This window comes from Lontra canadensis, unplaced genomic scaffold, assembly GCF_010015895.1.
Source record: "Lontra canadensis isolate GAN:19392208 unplaced genomic scaffold, GSC_riverotter_1.0 scaffold18, whole genome shotgun sequence".
NCBI classification, from domain to species: Eukaryota; Metazoa; Chordata; class Mammalia; order Carnivora; family Mustelidae; genus Lontra; species Lontra canadensis.
The window spans coordinates 14,902,091-14,923,244 of record NW_022631012.1 but is presented as its reverse complement, the minus strand read 5'-3'; positions in this window follow the sequence as shown (position 1 = coordinate 14,923,244).

Genomic DNA, 21,154 nt, shown 5'->3' with positions numbered 1-21,154 from the left:
TCCCACCCCCCGCCCTTTCAAAACCCTCAGATTGTTTTTCAGAGTCCATAGTCTTTCATGGTTCACCTCCCCTTCCAATTTCCCTCAACGCAACCGCTGATTTTAACACGTGCTAAATTTTAGAAAACAACTGAGGTAACCGATCAAAAATTCTCAAAGATGTTCACTACAGAATAACTTTTAATTAAAAGGTAGGACTTATCCTTGATGTCCTACTAAAGAAAGTGGTAGTATAAATGAAAATATATGGGAAAATGGCTTTGATATTATGCAATAAGAAAATGGAATGATCTAAAGTTCTATATATAGCAAAAATAACTTTTAAAAGTTATAAATAAAAAAGTTATATATAAACACATCCATACCCCATCCTATTCAAAGGTATTAAATGAAATAAGAACACTCATATACATATAGTTTGAATTACTATATTTACGTTTAGGTAACATATCAGTCATGTATGCCATCATGTGACCTCACCAGTTACAACTATGGAAAAATGATAAATAATGCTTATGTTTTCATGAACATAAATAATTGCTACTGAATTTTTTTAACTCCAAATATTATGATGTTTTGATGCACAAACAGGTTCCCAACAAGATAAATTGTTTTTTTTGTTTAAAGTATTATTTAATGAAACAATTTGCCTAAAATTATTAGATATTATATAGATACAACCTTTAACACATACTCACACACACCCTAACAGTCTATTAATATAAATATAGGGAATGTTAAAACTGGATGGTATGATATCCAGTGAAACAGATATAAATTCTACATCAATAGGCCTTATAAATTTAATAGAATGAGCTTTAAATTGTTGGGCACTTGAAATCTATCTAAAGTTCTTAGTATTCTCTATGGCAATCAAATGGGTCATTATAACCTCAACATTCAGTTACATGATTCAAATGTTATTTAACCTATTATATGTAACTCTATTTTTAAAATATATATATGTATATATATATATACACACACATATATGTGTGTGTGTGTGTGTGTGTGTGTGTATATATATATATAGTTTTGGTCATATCTGATGTGGTAAAAATTGGTAAAAATTTAATTCCAATTTTCCTGAACTGGAAAATAGGTTTTTGTCAGAGCTCTGTAGCACTTACATTCAATTTTAACTTGTAATTCTCAATATGTTCCTATTACATTCAGAGAATAATAGGGAGCATGCCTGCAGCTAGTTTAATACCTTTAAATTCCTATGGATCACAATGAAATACCACGTAGCCCAGCATGCTTCATATCTCAAAGGTTGTGGGCTGTTAACACTACTTTTATTAAAACTCCTATTAATTTTTTCCTGTCAATCTGAATATAAAAATTACTTCATCACTTTTCTATAGAAAAAAAAGGTTACTTTATTTCCAACTACTTATCTAGCCAAAAATGAAAAAAAGAAATTTAGAAAAAGCCAATTCAAAGCCTAAGAATAGCCAATTTTTTAATATTTTAATATTGAAATGGCACAATTATGTATCTATTCATGTAGTGATTTGTTCAATAGACCAACAATTAAGTCCCTGCCCTCAAGAAGTGTTGATTCTAGGGCACCTGGAAGGCTAAGTTGGTTAAGCAACTGCCTTCAGCTCAGGTCATGATCCTGGAGTCCCGGGATTGAGTCTCGCATCAGGCTCCGAGCTCCATGGGGAGTCTACTTCTCCCTCTGATCTTTTCCCCTCTCATGCTCTCTCTCTCTCTCTCTCTCTCCCTCTCAAATAAATAAAATATTTAAAAAAAAAAAAGAAGAAGTGTTCATTCTAGTGGGAGTGACAGACAACAGATACCTAACAATTCAAGAATTAGTACCAAGAAAAAGAGACGCTTCCAGACATCTAAAGAAAGGCACCAGAATTAAACACAAAAGGTGGTTAAAGGCAGGTCAAGAACAGAGCAAAGCCTGCACAAAGGCCCTAAGGTGAGAAACTGCTGGTGAGAAGTGCTCTAAGGGTAGAGGGGAGGATAGAGCGGCCAGAGAATTATGAGCAAACAAGAACAAGGTCCAAGATGAGGCTGGGTAAAGGTAAGCTCAGATTGAACAGCCTCCATAAATCATGACAGGATACTGAGCTTAGCCCAGCAGCGCCAGGGGAGGAACTTGGGGGTTGAGGAGATATCACTTCAGATGGAGACACACAAGACATATTCACAATCTGGGAATCTATGTTGGAAAAAGAACTTGTTCCTAAATAAGATGGAGATAGAAGTGGGCTGTGGGTGTGAAGGTACAAAGTTAGCTCTTAGTTGACTTATCTGAAAGGAATGGAGTTGTCATTTATCAAAGTTGAAGCACTGAAGGAGGACAGATTTACTGTATGTGGAGAGGGACCACGTTACATTTGGGATGTCTGTAAGATATACAGATGAAGATATCAAAACCAGATATAAATTAATCTTGCACTCAAAGAGGGTCTAGGCTAGAAAAATCTAATTTTTAATCTTACCTTTCACTTCTAATTAAATATTATGCATGACCATGAGGGGCGTATTAAAAAGTACCACAGGATTCTTTTTCTATATGTACAAACATACACCTTCACACACAATGTATTTTTAAGCATTTTTTTCCTTCAGAGAAATAGATTTCTTCTGAGTACATACCTTTACTAAGTACATAATGTTGTTTTCTACAGCTATATTGAAAATTATTAAACTAATTTGTGTTTTTATAAAGGTACATATTTCTAATATTTTGCTATAATAAGTAGCACTACAATAAACACTCTTGCCTGTCTTTGTGTGGAGAAATTTATAGCTTGCAAGAAATACTACATAATATATGTGCTTAATGTATGCAGACTGGATTAAATTAATGTATCACTTCTAAGAAAGAAGTGGGAGATACAGTTATTTTTTTTTTTGCAAATGACTATAAAGTTTTAGATTTAGTTTGCAATTATTACATGTTTTAAAACTGTAAGTATACAGATAATCAATATCAATATTAGAAATGAAAAGTTCTCAGAAGGACCTGGCTTCTACGGAAAGAAAAAGAAAAAAAAAAAAGTGTTCCACTAGACTACCTACCCTACTCCTCTGTTAGTCCCCACTAACGGCACTGTCGAGAATGTCAGGGTGGTGTCTACTTTGGCTCTGTACAAGGAACACAAATTCATGAAGGTTCCATTTTTTGAGTTGTTAACAGAGTAGATCCTAAAAGGTCTCACCAAAAGGAAATTCTTTGTTTTCTTTGAATTGTATCTTTATGGGATGATGGGTGTTAACTAAATCTATCATGGCAATCATTTCAAAATACATATAAATCTAACCATCATGCTGTACACCTTAAATGTATACAGTGATAAATGTCCATTATTTCTCATGAAAACTGAGGGGAAAGCCTATCAGGGTATCTCAGTGTTCCTAGTGAGGTAGGACCGTCTTCAGGTTTGGGAGACCTGGCTCACGTGTGTCTCCGTCCACACACCTGTCTCTATTTCTGATCTCAGTTTACTTGGTTATATCATCATTTTTATACGGGAGCACTTTTTTTCCCCCAAATCAAGAACAAAAGAGAAGCATGTGTCCAAGATCGGATTTCTGAAAGCAGCATTCAGGCCAGTATCTCAGGAAATAGAGAAGTATCTGTTGGGGTGTCTGTTGGGATCCACTCCTTCAGAGGAGGACACACCCCCTTCTTCAATGTTTCTCTCCAAACTACTTCCGAAACAACAAAAAGAAACATGGGCAATCTGTTTCCTTTGAAAGTCCACTCACTGCTGAGTTTGGAGGGGTTGCTTGCTGTTCTTAGTAACAGATACCATCTAGACATTTTTAACTCCCTTGGCTGCCCCCAATCCCACCTGCAAACTGTAAATTGAAGAAAGAGGTGTCTCAAAAACATGAAATCTTCATTTGCCTGGCGGGATGTCTTTATTCCCGAGTAATTTCTCCAAATAACACCCTTGAGTTTCTGAAAATGTAAAAATTGCCCGTAGAGTCAAGGCAAATGAGGGCTAAATCCATTCATTATTTCCTGCTAGACTCTCATTCACCTCTAGCTGTAGGAAGCATCACAAACACGTGATTGATGAAAAGTTTATAAACACGTTATCCAGGCACTCAGGTTGTCACAGGAAACATTTTGTGTTCTTGGTGTTAATGTAAGCAAAGCTGAGCAGTGGAAATGTTCAGGTGAAAATAGAGATTTTTCTTGCTGCAAAGACAGCATTTCTCATCTGAATGATTTTATTCTTTTCCTTTGAATTCCATGGCAAATTCTGAAACCAGCTTGTATCTGACATATCTTGAAACCGTACCCGTACCTTTATTATCCAGCAAGAAGCGAACATAATTGACCAGCAATCGACGGTCCTGGTTTTTGCTTTGTTATGAATTGTCTTTGCATCTCTCAAGATATTCTAGGTTATGTTTTGGTAACGAAGGTCTCCAAACTCTCAGTTGCCAAACAGAACTCAAGAGTCAACCGTCAAGGACCCTGATGGGTAGATCAGCCATCATCTCAAATGTTGCAGTCAACACGCCAAAAGAGAAATGAGTGCTGAAGGGTTTCACAGGGTAATTCAACTCTGGCCCAGAAATGGCATAGTCCAGCCACTTCTATTTGCAACTCATCAGCTAGAGCTAAACATATGGTTCCGCCAAAGAGAGGCCAGGAAGTACGATCCTAACATGTTTCTGAAGGCGACGAGCCAGAAATAGTTGAGGAATAGCAATAAGGACCATTCCATTCCTCTAAAAGAACTATTTTTTTTCTTTCAAAAATATTGTAGGGAAAATTGAGAAAAGCTAACTGGGTAAGAAAGTATAGAAAAACTCATATTTTTCATTGTTAAGACTCTGTAAAAAGTAATGTTCCATCAGCTACATGCACCATTTTGTAGCAAATAACAACAACATGAGAGCTATTACTCTCTTATCTCCAAATGTACATAGTTTGGGACTTTGTCATCTATATCTCACCTTTTCCAAAAAGGTTTTGGGGTATATTACAAAGATACATAAAGCAAAACAGAATAAGGAACAGTGAGTCAAGAGAAAGGGAAAAGAAGGAGTTAAAAGACAAAGCTAACAATGAATTACAAGCCAGTATCTGTGACAGAGGATCTGGAATGCATTTATAGAAATCAGTGACAATTTTGGCTCTGAACAAAACAGGAACTATGCAAAAAAAGGAAATATCATCAATGGTATGAGACATAGCATCAACACAAGAAAAGCAAAATATGTCATTACAAGAAGGATAGCCATACCTGGCCCCAGGGTCCTCATGGATAAGGAAGGTATAACATGATATGGAAAGGAACACAAATCATAATCATAATCCTATAATAACAATAATCATAATACTATAAGGCTGGGTCCTATCTTTTACTATGGTATCACAGTCACACATCACAAACATTTTTATTATTATTTTCAGGTTTACTGATAATTATTATAATGACTGTGTTTGTCAACATCCCACAACTTTAAGGTCATCTAGGTTAATATAAATGAAGCAAATAAATAAGCTTTCTCTCCCAAATATAACATTCATTAAACCACAGCACCTAAACAGGCATAAAGACTGCTGAATGTGGCCTTTATTTTTTACTTCACACAGTACTGTTCTTGAACTTGAATTTGAATGTTTTTAGGTCTAGAATTCATCTCTCCACTTTTGCTACTTAGGCCAAAACTTCTCACCACTTTCTACTATGATCCAATTTATGTCCTCCATGAAGCCCCTGAAGGAATTCAAGTTTGAGACCCCTGGTACAATTACAGTGACTCAGTAAAACAGAATGTTTCATAAATTCAGTGTCTATTCCCTCTGTACCAGTTGCTTTAGGAAATATAAAACAGTAACTCTACTGATGTTCCTCAAACAACTAAGTCTGTTGGGGGAGATAACAGCAAAACATTTGAGAACATATACTACTAAAATAACATTAACTATTCTGTATATTTTACGGTTCTTTATATTTTAACAAGCTATTTCACATTCATCACTGCAGTGGGTTCTTTCAGGAGCCCCATGAAACCATCAAAAGAAGGATTATAGTTCCCATTTTCTAGATAAAAACACTGAGATCCAAATAGGTAATAAGTTGCCTTACCTCAAGTCACAAGGCTAATCACACACACAGCATGAGCTCCCTGGGGGGGGCACTATCCCTTCCACAGTCTTATACCCTATACCACACCACATACAATAGGCATTTCATAAGTATTCTCTAACAAACCAAAAGAACCTCGGGGTCAACATATACCGATTCATAAACAGGGACAGAAGAGGAAAGCTTGTAGATAAGAATGATCAGAATTCACATGTCATACTATATCATATCCCATATTTGTGAAATTTATAGGAACTAGACACTATTATGATGCCAAGACATTTGTAACATGTAGAAAAATGAAAAATGCAAGATACCTAAAATTATACATAAATATAATAATCTCAAATATTCATGAAAGATATCAGTAATATCTGTAATAGCAAAATATTGGAAGCTACCCTAATGCTCACTGATAGAAGCTAGTTGATCAAAATATGATGTATCAGCACAATGGATAGTTTTATTTATTTATTTTTAAGATTTTATTTATGTATTTGAGAGAGAGAGAGCACAAGCGGGGGTGGGGGTGGGGAGAAAGGCAGAGGGAGTGCGAGAAGAAGACTCCCCACTGAGCAAGGAGAGGCCAATTCAGGACTCTATCCTAGGACCCCAAGATCGTGACGTGAGCTAAAGGCAGATCCTTAACCAACTGAGCCATATTGGTGCCCCAACAATGGACATTTTTAGATCGAAGTTTAAAATTTGACTAAATACATTATTTCATAATGTTCAAAAGAGCAAGAGAAGAATACACAATAAATGGATAATCTATGGGAGAATGAGATGGGCTAGTACATCTTTTTTCTTTGTCTATTCTAGTGGTTTGCATGTGTGAGAGGGAGAGTTCAGGGAATAGGGAAAACCCAGAAAATTCAGCTATTTAAGGAAAAGTAATGCAGATGAGATTAAAAAAAAAAAAAAGTCCTTCATTTGCTAATACAACCAGGAATACCAGTCAATATATTGATGTAAAAGGTAAGGAAAAAGGGGACAGGACTGGAGGAGATTATGCTGAGTGAAATAAGTCAAGCAGAGAGAGTCAATTATCATATGGTTTCACTTACATGTCAGCATAAGGAATAACCTGGAGGACATGGGAGATGGAGAGGAGAAATAAGTTGGGGGAAATCAGAGGGGGAAACAAACAATGAGAGACTGTGGACTCTGAGAACAAACTGAGGGTTTTGGAGGGGAGGAGGGTGAAGTGTTGGATAAGCCTGGTGGTGGGTATTAAAGAGGGTATGTACTGCATGTAGCACTGGGTGTGGTGCATAAACAATGAATGTTGGAACACTGAAAAAAAATTAAATGAAATTAAAAAAAAAAAAGATATGGCACATATATACAAGAAAAAAAAAGGTCCTGTCAAGAAACTGAGTTGGTCCCAGAAAAGAAATACTGCCAATAGTTCAATTTTTATTTTTATTATGGCTTTATTAGTGTAGACATGCTATATCAAATAGCAATAGGAATTTTCACATACTTTTTTAAATTTATGCCAAGTCTTATCCCTTACTGCCTCTAAAGAGAGATGTTCTTTTTTTCATCTTTTATTTTTGAACAGTCTTTTTAAAAAAATACTTAGCTTTTTTTTTTTTTAATAAATCACAAGATTACTCATAGGCAAATATTAAGAAGTTGCATTTCAATTCAGATAAATCTCAAAGTGGTACAGGGTTTCTAGGGCTGCTGTCTATCCTAAAAATATCAAATCAAAGATTACATCTGAACATGTTTATGTCATTTTCTGTACAGTAAAATCTTCTCATTCTTGTAACAGAATCGAAAGGTAGCATTGTCAGTACACCCTGATTTGTTAAGTTTCCTTTAGAAAGCGTGGACTTAGAGAAATCAATGTTAATCAAAACCTAGTGAGTTTGTCGGAATTCTGGATACACAGCTAATCTAAATCCCAGTTATTCTGACCTTCTTTAATAGTCCTTGACTGAATTTCCTCACATTTTCACCTCTCTTCCTGTATAATCTCTACCCAAGGATTCTACACAACACCAAATGGCTAATGAATGAAATGGTCTTCCTGCCAGTGTATCTAAATGCCAGCTATAAAATAACTATAAAACTAATCCTTTTTAATGTACCATTCAAGTCACAAAAAGAGTTTAATAGCTACAGCAGAGGTAAGTCCAAAAAGGCATTACAAAATTTACTTGATAAAGTCTCTTAAAGTTACACAAGGAAAGAGGCAAAATAAAATAAATTCCCCTAATGTACCGCAAATATCAACCACCACACACTACCTACAAGCCATATGTTTTTTCCATCTGTTCTGTTATCGTCAACTAAATTTATAGTATTTGGGCTATCAGAAGGATTGTCAAACACGAGTTGGGCAGGATTTTCAAACCTAGGTGTTACTGTTAGTTGTTTTTTCTTTTCTGTTTTTTTTTAAAGAAGCTACCCATCTCTATGCTCATCCCACAAGTGATGATATTTACTGGGTTCACAGTAAGAGTCCTCCAATATTTCTGAGGAATATAAGTTAGTCCTCAGAAAGCTTAAATTATTCCTAGAGCCACTGACACTTACTGCTTTGAATGCCTCAAATGATGATTACCAGACAGAGAAGCTGGAATTTCTGAAGATAAATATGATTCTTCTGAGTGTGGAAGTGCTGGATCCGCAGCCTTTATTGGTGGATTATGGTGTGTGAGAAGCAGAATTCTAAGAAGATCCCCAGTGACTGGGGCGCCTGGGTGGCTCAGTCATTAAATGTCTGCCTTTGGCTCAGGGCATGATCCCAGGGTCCTGGGATTGAGCCCCACGTTGGGCTCCCTGCTCAGCAAGAAGCCTGCTTTCCCTTCTCTCTCTCCCCCTGCTTGTGTTCCCTTTCTTGCTTTCTGTCAAATAAATACATAAAATCTTAAAAAAAAAAAAAAAGAAGAAGAAGAAGAAGAGCCCCCAATGACCCAAACCTCTGTAGAAGCCTCTCCCCTTGAGTGTTAGAGGCACCTGCTGATTTCTTCTAACCAACGTATTGTGACAAAGGTGACCAAATGGTCCCTCCCTTAGTTAGATCACATTATAGGGCAAAAGTGATGGAGAGCCACATACCTGTGATTACACCACATTTATTTAATAGTCCAGGCTAGCAGACTAAAGTGAGAGATTCTTCTGCTAGCTTGGAAGAAATTGCCATGTTGTGAGGGGGCTGTGAGTAGTCTGCAGCAAAGAATTTCAATGGCCTCTAGAAGCTGAGAACAGCCTCTGGTCAGCAAGACAGCAGAGACCTCAGTCCTACAGCCGTCAGGAACTGAATTCTGCCAACACTACATGAGTTCAGAAGAGAACCCCAAGTCTCCAAAGGAATCACAGTCTAGCTAATATAGCCTGATTACAGCCTGGGAGACCCTGAACAGAGGCCCTGGTTACATTGTGCCTGGAGTCCTGACCCATGGAAACAGAAAGATAATCAATGTGTGTTATTCTAAATGGCTAAACTGGTGGTAATTTTTACACAGCAATAGAAAGTGAATACACTGCATGTAAGAAGTACTTCTTCAAATTAAAAGTAGAGCTTCATTATGACCCTGCAGTTGCACTACTGGGTATTTACCCCAAAGATACAGATGTAGTGAAAAGAAGGGCCATCTGTACCCCAATGTTCATAGCAGCAATGGCCACAGTCACCAAACTGTGGAAAGAACCAAGATGCCCTTCAATGGACAAATGGATAAGGAAGATGTGGTGCATATACACTATGGAGTATTATGCCTCCATCAGAAAGGATGAATCCCCAACTTTTATATCAACATGGTCGGGACTGGAAGAGATTATGCTGAATGAAATAAGTCAAGCAGAGAGAGTCAATTATCATATGGTTTCACTTATTTGTGGAGCATAACAAATAACACGGAGGACATGGGGAGATGGAGAGGAGAAGGGAGTTGAGGGAAATTGGAAGGGGAGGTGAACCATGAGAAACTATGGACTCTGAAAAACAATCTGAGGGTTTTGAAGGGGTGGGGGGGTAGGAGGTTGGGGGATCCTGGTGATGGGTATTACGGAGGGCACGTATTGCATGGAACACTGGGTGTGGTGCATAAACAATGAATTCTGTTACACTGAAAAGAAATTAAATTAAATTTAAAAAAAAAAAAAAAGGAAGTACTCCTTCAAGCCTCTACCTTAAGACTTGCCCCAGATATCAAGTGCTCCTGGGTTCCCCAAATTAGATACATGGAGCACAGACACCCCAGTTTTCTTGCTGACCCAAGCCTAAAGCAGAGACACTTCAGCTGCCGCAAGAGAGCACAAATACCTACTGTTGTAGACCACCAACATCTGGTGATTACTTCTTTTTTTTTTTAAGATTTTATTTATTTATTTGAAAGAGAGGCAGTGAGAGAGAGCATGAGCGAAGAGAAGGTCAGATGGAGAAGCAGACTCCCCGTGGAGCTGGGAGCCCGATTCGGGACTTGATCCCAGGACTCCAGGACCATGACCTGAGCTGAGCCAGCCAGGCGTCCCCTGGTGGTTACTTCTGACACACATTACTATCACTTTGGATTCAGAAAATACCTTCTGATGCAACTTTCTTAGCCAATTCTGTTTAAGTTAGATAATGTCCCAAATATCCCAAAATATCATGTACTATAAGATCAAGGACTAAAAAATCAGGTCCATCTTACACTGCTCTCTAAAGGAAAATAGAGGATGACTATCAAATCATTCAGAGGTGGTCAGGTTGTGACTACCGCTCTTTCACTCATTAACAAACTAGGTCAAAGAATTCAAAATAATGAAAATACCATTTGACAATACATTCCTAAATTGTCATTTCAGGAAGTTAAAATTCTTATGGAAGACATTTTTTAAACTATCTCTAATCTCAAACTTAAGAATTGACAGCATGAACAATAGAGATGTTTACTCAAAATTTTAAATTTCATAGAAAAGTTACTTCATGTGCCATAGGAAGAAGTTGTTGAAATTATGGCACAGGTACAAAATAAAATATATTTCAGGTAAAATGCTCTAGGGAATATATAACTTTAATGTACCCTGAATTCAGATTCATGGATATACTCTTTTCTCACATACACATATAATATTCAAAGTACTCTTAATTGGGAAAAGTAATAAAAAAGCTCATTCAAGGCACGCTGCTAAACTAAGATGGCTTTCAATTCGGGTGTAAAAATGTACCTCAGAATACTTCTAGGACCAATGTCATCTCATAATTACATGCAGTGGATTACATAAAAGACACTAATTACATCAGGACAATATAACGTACTGAGAATAGATGGTCTTACATTATAGACAAATGGCAACTGTGGGAGCTGAATTAAATTATCCTTTAAGATTACTAAAAAAAATGTGTATATGTAAGTGATAAATATATCTACATGTATCATATAGCCATATACATGCATATGCATATATACACATGTGCAAATATGTGCCCACATACATGTGCATACCTATCTCCCATGGGCCTGTGAAGCATGTCAAAAATAATCTCATGTAAGAAATGCATTTAATGCTGCCTTTCATTACACTGGACAAGAAGAAGGTGAGCGAGAGAAGCTAAGATCTGATAAGCAATAAGGAGAGGCAAACGAAATTCCACAGAGTAAATAAAGTTCTTCCTAACCTTTTAGTTTTAACCAACTGCTTTCAAAAATGTGATTTTCAAATGAAGTAAACATATTTTAAATGCTAAACTATAAACATTGAAAAAATCAGGAATTTTACTTTCTCCTTCTGTGATAAACCATGATTTAATCAAAAAACTACTTAGAGAATGACTTTGTAAGAGTAAACGTTAGAGCCCAAGAGTCCCTCTTAGGAATAACTTTAGGTAACTAGAGTCTTTCCTTGCACCTCTAAGCCACTCCTACTAAAACACCTGCAAAGTTAAATATATTGAATATTTTTAAAGAGATGGCCTGGGACTCCAGCTATGAGGATGTTATAACTGGAACTACTAGTTCTATTTCCACATTTGTTTACAGCACATGAATAATGCTCCATGATACATTAATCTCCAGACCTTTTTTTAAAACTGTGGCTTCAGAACAAAATTAAATACAAACACAATACTGGGGGAGTTTAGCAAATGTGATAGTGTCGACAAAAATCACATGGGCACAGTCAGCTTGTGTGTCCTATGCACCTTAAAAAAAAAATCAGTGATTGTATACCTTCAATTGTTCTTAGTTCTTAAACTGTTAAATTTCTTTCATTAGAATTCTCTCCAAAGGGAACATTTCTTTGTCAAGGAATATGATAACTTAGCACCCAAGAGTTAATTCTGTTTTAAACTTATAACTGCATTTATTTTATACTGCATTTCTTCAAAAGAATACCCCATTTACTTTCTCCTCTGAACATACAGGAGATGGTATGTGTGTGTGGATACCTGTGTATATACATGTATGTGTGTAATTCTACTTTATATGTGTGTGTGTGTGTGTGTCTTGAAAAGAATTCTTAAATCTCCCTTATTGGTATAAACCACTGATACGCATGGTTTGGTTAAATTACCCCTGTCAGGTTTATTATCTACTCTTTTTCCCTGCTGTTAGCATGTGTAATTGTATGGTTTTAAGAACTTGAATGACTCACCATAAAGCAAGCTGAAAAAATAAGGGACAGATGTGTTTCTATGTATTTTCTGAGGGTTGCTAGGACAGGAGCCCTTTCAGCTTATTTCGGAATCTCATCTCAAAGGTAGCTTTTGCCTCCTTCCCTTACCTTTCCTCCCCAGTCCTCAAACACCTCAACCACCAGAAGGATGGAATGCTCACTCTATAAATGCCACCCACCAACCTGAATGAGGGCGCGAACAATAATACAAGGGCTACCCATCGTCAAGAGAAAGGGTTAATGCCCTGTCCTCCAGTAAGGTTAAATGAAGGGGAACCTCCCTGTGCACAAAAGATAAAGCAAAGTGACTTCCTCCTCTTGGAGAGATGATTAATAGGAGACAACCTCACAGGTCGTTTGTGGTAAAAGATCATAAACAGGACTATGACTGTTGATCAGATTTCAAAACTTTGGTGTTGATCCTTTAACCCCATGGTTAACCTAACCAGAAGCCAGCAGCAGCCAGAAGCTTTAACGAGAGGTCAAACTGACATCCAGAGAGTTGAACTTTTATAGCTTCAGGGTCCCACAACCTGTCAACAGAGCCAAATTCCCTCTGTAACAGCAGCCCTGTAAACTCAACATTGAGTAGATACCTCAGAGTGGCTGCTGGCAAAACAGCGTTTTATCTTTAAATGAAAGACATCTTCGTAATGACCTGCTAACCTGTTTAAGCCATATTATTACACTTCCAGAGGGAAGAGGCTCCCAGTTTGAGGGTATAAGGAGGATTCCTTATCTACCCCTGTCAACTTGGGGGCCCTCTGTGATTTTCCTCTTACTTTCATTACTAGCCAATTGAAAAGAACACTGTATCTTTCATGAGTTGCAAGTAGTTGCTAATTTAGAAGATGATACTAACCCAGATAGAAAACTGCTCTAAAGTTCATTTTGACCTGAGGATTACATCATCCACTACTGGGGAGACAACAAAAGAAACTATGGATCCAGTCTCTGCCTTCAATATCACATAATTTCTTCTCAGGTATATACAAACGGGCACTTAAAGAAAAAAAAAATTTTTTCCTTCTGGAGAGAAGAGAGAACAGGAGCGGAGAGGGGCAGAAAGGGAGAGAGAGAATCTTAAGCAGGCTCCCCGTTGAGCGTGGAGCCCCACACAGGGTTCGATCTCACCACCTGAGATCATGACTGGAGCTAAAATCAAGAGCCAGATGCTTAACCAACTGAGCCACCCAGGCTCCCCAAAGAAAATTTAATAATGTGCAATATCTAAATGCAGCACAAGCCATTCAAGGTAGACTTGAGTAATGCAGCGGTTGAATGTCACCTGCTGAAGGAGAAGTAGGAGTTTACTACCATTCTATAGGCTTTCAAAAGCACGTGTTTTTGATCGGCAGATTCCAAGTTGGCAGAGGACTGAAGAATCATTCCAGCCACGCAGAGGTGTGAGCAAGCAATGTAAAGTCACAAACAGTTTAATAATGGAGACGGCCTGAAAAATATGAGCCAAAGATTTCTACAACTGGGTATGGTCACTCACCAGCAAAATCCTCAACAACCTAGGATCTCACAGGCTGTTTATTAAATGAGATTATGTGTACTAAAAAGTGCCTATTCAGCTGCAAAAACCCTATGCTGATATTAACTGCTTAATTGCCATGCATAATTATTTATTATAAAAGTAAATATATCTCATGAAAAAGAAAAAAATGCAGAAATATTTAAATGCATGGTGATAGTTTCTTGTGCTTGTCTCACACCAGTCCCTGGGTGGGGTGTGAGGGTGAACTGTTTACAACTTGATCTCTATATGTCCTGGGGTTTTTTCCTATGCTTATACAACAATACATATTATTTTACAGAAATGGAAATTTTGCTCTCAACTTGTTTTCACTTAATATGTCATAATTATTTCTTTTGTCATCTCTGAATATTTGTATATGAATTTACTATAATGTGTTTTACCTTACCCTATTGATGAATTATATAGATAGATAGATAGATGAATATATATATACATATTCATTATATTACTAAGGACATATATAAGCATTTATGAGGGACTTTAAGATAAAGTCTTAAAAGTGGAGTTGCTGGCTCAGTTATACAATTTTAAAATTTTAATAATTATCATATGTTGCTTTAAAATGTTGAATCAATCTGTTATCCAAAAAGAAAACACTGTATGAGAAGGTCAATTTTTTTATAACATTTTAATAGTTTCTTAAACTTTTTATTCTAACATAATAGATTCACACGTCCTTATAAACACAATAGAGAGTTGCCTGGGTGGCTCAGTCAGTTAACCATCTGACCTTGATTTCGACTCAGGTCATGATCTCAGGGTCATGAGTTGGACACTATGCTGCTTAAGATTCTCCCACTCTCTCTGCCCCTCTCCTCCTGTTTCTTTCTCTCTCAAAAAACAAACAAAACCAACAGGGGCGCCTGGGTGGCTTAGTTGGTTAAGCATCCAGCTCTTGGTTTTGGCTCAGTAATGATTCTGCAGTCATGAGATCAAGTCCATCGTCAGGCTCTGCGCTCACTGGAGTGTCTGCTTCAGATTCTCTCTCCTTCTCCCTTCTGCTCACACTCTCATGCTCTCTCTCTCTCTCTCAAATAAACTCTTAAAAAAATATATATAGATGCCCTATACTCTTTACCTAGTATCCCCCAAAGGTAACATATTATAAAACTATAATACAAGAGGTGCCTGGGTGGCTCAGTTCTTAAGTGTCTGCCTTCTGCTCAGGTCATGATCCCAGGGTTCTGGGATCGAGGCCCACATCAGGCTTCCTGCTCAGCAGAAGCCTGCTTCTCCCTCTCCCACTACTCCTGCTTGTTTTCCCTCTCTCGCTCTTTGTCAAATAAATAAATAAAATCTTTAAAAAAGCAAACTACAATACAAAATTACAACCAGGATATGACATTGATACTCCAAATACAGACCATTTCTATCACCATTGAGATTCATATGTTGCTCTTTTATAGCCACATCCAGTTCCCTCTTATCCCCAACCCCCTCTTTAACCTCTAGAAACCACTAGTCTCTTTTCCTTCTCTATAATTTTATGGCTTCAAAAATGTTATATAAGTGGAATTATACAGTATGCAACATTTTGAGAATGGTTTTCCAGTCAGCATTAATAGCCTTGAGATCCATCCAAGTTGTTATATTAAAGGTATTTTTTTCCTTTCTTTATTGCTGAATAGTATTCCATGGTATGAAAGTACCATCATTTAACCACTGCCCTATGTTAGTTGTTTCCAGTTGTGAACTATTATGAATTAAAATTTCTAGAACTATGTTAAATAAAAGTGGTGAGAGCAGACATCCTTGTTTTATTCTCAATCTCATAGCGAAAGCAGTCCTTCACAATTAAGTAGAACGTTAGCTATAGACTTTTTGTAATGTAGGAATCAAATTATCAAATTGAGGCAATTCCTCTTTATTACCAATATACTAAGTTTCTATCATGATTAGATGTAGGATCTTGTTAAAAGCTTTCTTTTTCTTCAGCTGATAAAATCATAGGATTTGGGATACCTGGGTGGCTCAGTCAGTTAAGCATCTGCCTTCAGCTCAGGTCATGATCCCAGCCAGGGTCCTGGCATCAGGACCGCATCAGGCAACTTATCCAGTGAGGAAACTACTTCTCCCTCTGCACCCCCTACTTCTTGTGCTCATGTGCTCTAATAAATAAATAAAATCTAAAAAAAATAAAAAATAAAAAAATCAGGGCCACCTGGGTGCCTCAATTTTAAGCATCTGCCTTCAGCTCAGGTCATGATCTAAGATCCTGGGATCAAGCCCCACATCCGGCTCTCTGCTCAGCGGGAAGCCTACTTCTCCCTGTGTTCCCTCTCTCACCGTGTCTCTCTCTCTGTCAAATAAATAAAATCTTTTAAAAAAATAACAAACAAAATTAAATTTTAAAAAAAATCAAAGGATTTATCTTTGTTAGTCTGTGAATAAGATAGATTATATTGACTGATTTTCAAATACTGACCCAACCTTATATAAATAGAATAAATCCTACTTAGTCATGTTGTATAATTCGTTTTTACTTTGTTGATTCAGTTCGCTGATATTTTAAGAATCTTTGTTTCTAAGTTCATGAGGGAGATTCATCTGTAGTTTTCTTTTTTTGCATTGTCTTGTTCTGTTTTTGACATCAGAGTAATCCTAACCTTAAAAAATGAGATGGTAGTAGTCCCTTCTCTTTCTTGTTCTGGAGATAGTATAAAACTGATGTTAAATCTTTTTTAAATGTTTGGTAGAATTCTTCAGTGAACCCATCTATGCCTGAAGATTTCCTTTTGGGGAGTTTTTAAGCTACAAATTTAATTTCCTTATAAATACAGAGCTATTCAAATTATTCATAACTTATTGAGTAAGTTGTAATAGTTCTGTGTTTTTCAAAGAATTGGTCTATTTCTTCTAAGTTGTCAAGTTCATGTACAGAGAGCCATGTATTATCCTTTGCAGTGTTAATAATTTTCCCATTTCAGATACTGATGATCCATTTTATCTTTCTTTTTAATCTTTCTAGAAGTTGGTCAGTTTTATTATCATTCTGGAGAACCAGTTCTTTGTCTTACTGATTTTCTCTACCATTTTTCTGATTTCCGTGCTTACTTCAGCAGCACATATATTTTCTGATTTCAATTTCATTGACTTTTGGCTTCTTTTTACTTACTTTGGGTTTATTTTGCTTTTTGGGGGGGTCTTGAGGTAGGAACTGAGATTATTGATTTGAGACTTTTCCTCTTTTCTAATGTATGCATTATTGCTACAAATTTTGCTCTTAGTAGTGCTTTAGCTACTATGAATTTTGATATATTGTTTTTTCACATTAATTCTATGGGGGTTTTTTTTTTAGATTTTATTTATTTATTTGACAGGGAGAGATCACAAGTAGGCAGAGGGGCAGGCAGAGAGTGGAGGAAGCAGGCTCCCTGCTGAGCAGAGAACCCGATGTGGGACTTGATCCCAGGACCCTGAGATGATGACCTGAGCCGAAAGCAGGGACTTAACCCACTGAGCTACCCAGGCGCCCCTCTCTGTATTTTTAATTTCCCTGGTAACTTGCTCTTTGACCTCTGAATTATTCAGCAATGTTTTGTCCAATCTGTTTAGAAATTTTTCTGTTATCTCTTATTGATTATTTTTCTTAACATTTTTTATTTATTTACTTGAGAGAGAGCATAGAGGCAGAGGGAGAAGCTGACTTCCCACTGAGCCAAGAGCCCGATGTGAGGCTGGATCCCAGGAGCCCAGGATCATGACCCGAGCCAAAGGCAGACACTAAAGGAGTGAGCTACCCAGGCGCCCCCTATTATTGATTTCTAATCTGTGTACATTTTGGTCACAGAAAACAAAATTTCAATGCTGTTAAATTTGTTAATATTTGTTTGATGACCCAGAATATAGTCTATCTTGGTATATGTCTCAGATAACATTGTTTTTAATCTTTGCAAAATATATAGGTAAAAATGAATCTCAAATTTAAGCTGCTATTTTTAAATTAGTAAATACAAATTTTTTCCTATGTTTATTAGCCTTTTATAATTCTATTACATGCTTATGTCCTTTATCCATTTTTAATTTGGTTGACTTTTTATTAACGTGCAGGGGCTTTATATGTTAAGAATATCAGGTGTCAAATATTTTCCCCCATTTGCAGGTTAGTCTTTCAGTATCTTTTACTGTGGTTTTTACATATACAAATTTAAAGTCTTTTCCTTTGCATCCTTGTTTTTACTGCGTGCATAAAAAGAAAGTATATTTACACTTTCATAAAATTATGTACTTTTATAAGTTCTATCACTGCATTTTAACACTTAAAATTTGATTTACTAAGAATGTTTTTAACAATGATATTCTATCATATACTTCCATAGATAATACAAAACTAATATAACACTTGATTGGGGAATAAGTCATATCTGTATCTGAATAGAATGGTGATTATTAATCCATTAAATTCAGGAAAGAACTATCATTTAATGAATACTTTAAATGTACCAGAAATTTTGCTAGGTAGTTTATATTCTTTGATTTACATCTTAAAACAACTCTGTGAGTTAAAGCTTTCCCATCTTATGAAGAAAATGGAAGCCTAAAGCATTCAATAATTTGCTAGAGCTGGGACAAAGTTAGGATTCAAATCCAGGCACATCTAATGCCCAAACCTGTGATCTTTCTCCTGCACTCATTGGCTCCCACACTTGATATGTAAAAGGCACTGTGAGCAGAACAGAGGACAACAAAACTTAGTCACTGTCTTCATGGAGCAATTAACGTTACATTTTAACCGGGATTTATAATTTTCAAAGCACACTGGCATTCAACCATTTGTTTACCATTTTCTACCTCCCAGATGCCAGGACTATTGATAACACATGAAATGTATTAAGTTCTTGTCTTTCTATGAGCTACAGTATGTATGTTTTCATCCCGTTTTTAGAATAGGGCTCCAAAACAGAGCTTACCAGTATGCAGTTCACTTTCCTGCATCAGCATAATTTAAACTGCCCGTGACACTTCAAACCCAGGTCCTCTTGCTTCCACTACAAATGACCACCTTCACTGGTGGACTTCAGCTCACTCCCAGTGCAAACCTAGGAGCTCCAACAAGACACCTAGGAGAAAAAATGTGAAACTACAACAGGGCAGCAGAAGCCTTCTCACGCTAGGGGAAATGGAAGCTACACCCTGGCTGTTCTCCCATTGCCTGAGTCCCTCACTGGGATGGGCTGGGATGATCTAGGATTTTGTCAGTGATCTCTTCTGGTTGTGTAACTCAGCCTTTGTCAGAGGCAAGTATTTTCACTTGCTAGTATTTTTAACAGCAATTAGTATTAACTGCTGATTAAAGCTGATACTTCCAACAGCTTCACAGAGATATCATTCACATACAATTCACCGATATAAAATGCACATTTCAGTTCAGTGGCATTTTGTATATTCAGTTATAGAACCATCATCACAGTCCGTTTTAGACCAGTTCCATCACCCTAAGAAAAAAACTATATATCCCCTAGCTTATAACCCTTATAACTCCCCCAGCCCAAAGCAAACACTATTATGTTTTCTGTCTCTACAGTTTTACCTATTTTGGACATTCCACATAAATGAAATAAAATATGTGGAACAGTTTTACAAACAGAAAAAGCCATCTCACCAGGAACCTGATTTAAAAAACTGGTAAAGCAATGTCCGAGGTGGATAAATATCAGAAAGGTTGTTATAAATTCTATGATCTATTAAATATCAGAGGATCAAGAAGAAAGCTTATTGTAAACGTTGTTTACTTGAGGTTGAATACCGCCGCCTCTGATTCTTCTGTAGACTCCTTCTCCATATATGAACATTACAATTTTTTTCATTTTTAAGCAAAACTGTTTATGTCAATATTCCAGTTTATTTTTTCCCTTTTTAATATTTGTTCCAATTTCTCTTCTGCTACCACTCCCTCTACCACCCACTCCCACAGGACCTTAATTTAGGAGAATTTGAGACTGGCTTTCCCACATAATTTCCCTCCTTTAGATCTTGACTGTCAGTAGCAGCAGAAGATGCCTTGAAGACAGAGAAGAGCTGAAGGTTATAAACAATCCTGTTTATTGAAAGAGTGCTCAAGCTCTCTTAACATACATCCTCAACTTCTCTTCCCAAAACATCAAATGATCCTTAAGAAGCAAGTCATTATCCAGACATAGTTATGCAGTTTTAGAATGCATTGATTTCACTCTCTCAGCAAAGGTAAACCCTGCCCATTAAAAAATAATAATAGTAAGACAAATGTACAAATGTAAAATTCAGTGAGATCTGAAGGAAATATAAAACCCATTGACAACACAATCAAGTTATAGACCATTTCCTTTACCTAGTTCTACTAATTCGCATTCAACCACCCCATCCCTCTAGTTACTGAACTGATATCTACTATTCAGATTATCTTTGCCGGTTCTTGAGTTTCAGACACACTGCCTCATATAATATGTACTCTTGTTTCTGGGTTCTCTGTCAACATAATGTTTTTGAGAGTCATCCAAATTATTTCATAAAACAGTAATTCAATCCTTCTTTATTGCTAATTAGTATTTCATTATATGAAATATATAGAAAGTATCCTATGTATTTGGTTGATCAACATTAACAGTTTTTTCTCTTTGTGGGTTATTATGAACACAGCTGCTATGGATAGTCTTTCTGAGGACATATGTATTCATTTCTCCTGAGCAAATTCTTGAAATGGCTGGTCTGTGGCTTAACTTAGTTAAAGACTACCAGTTTTGCAAAGTAGTTATACCATTTTATAGTCCCACCAGCAATGCCAGTTGTTCCACACCCTAAATAGCATCTTGAAAATTTAATCTTAATTTTCGTTATTCTAGATGTGAAATGGTCTCTCATTGCAGTTCTAATTTGCATTTCTTTGATGACTCATGTTGAGCACCTTACAGATCATTCACACATCTTTTGCAAA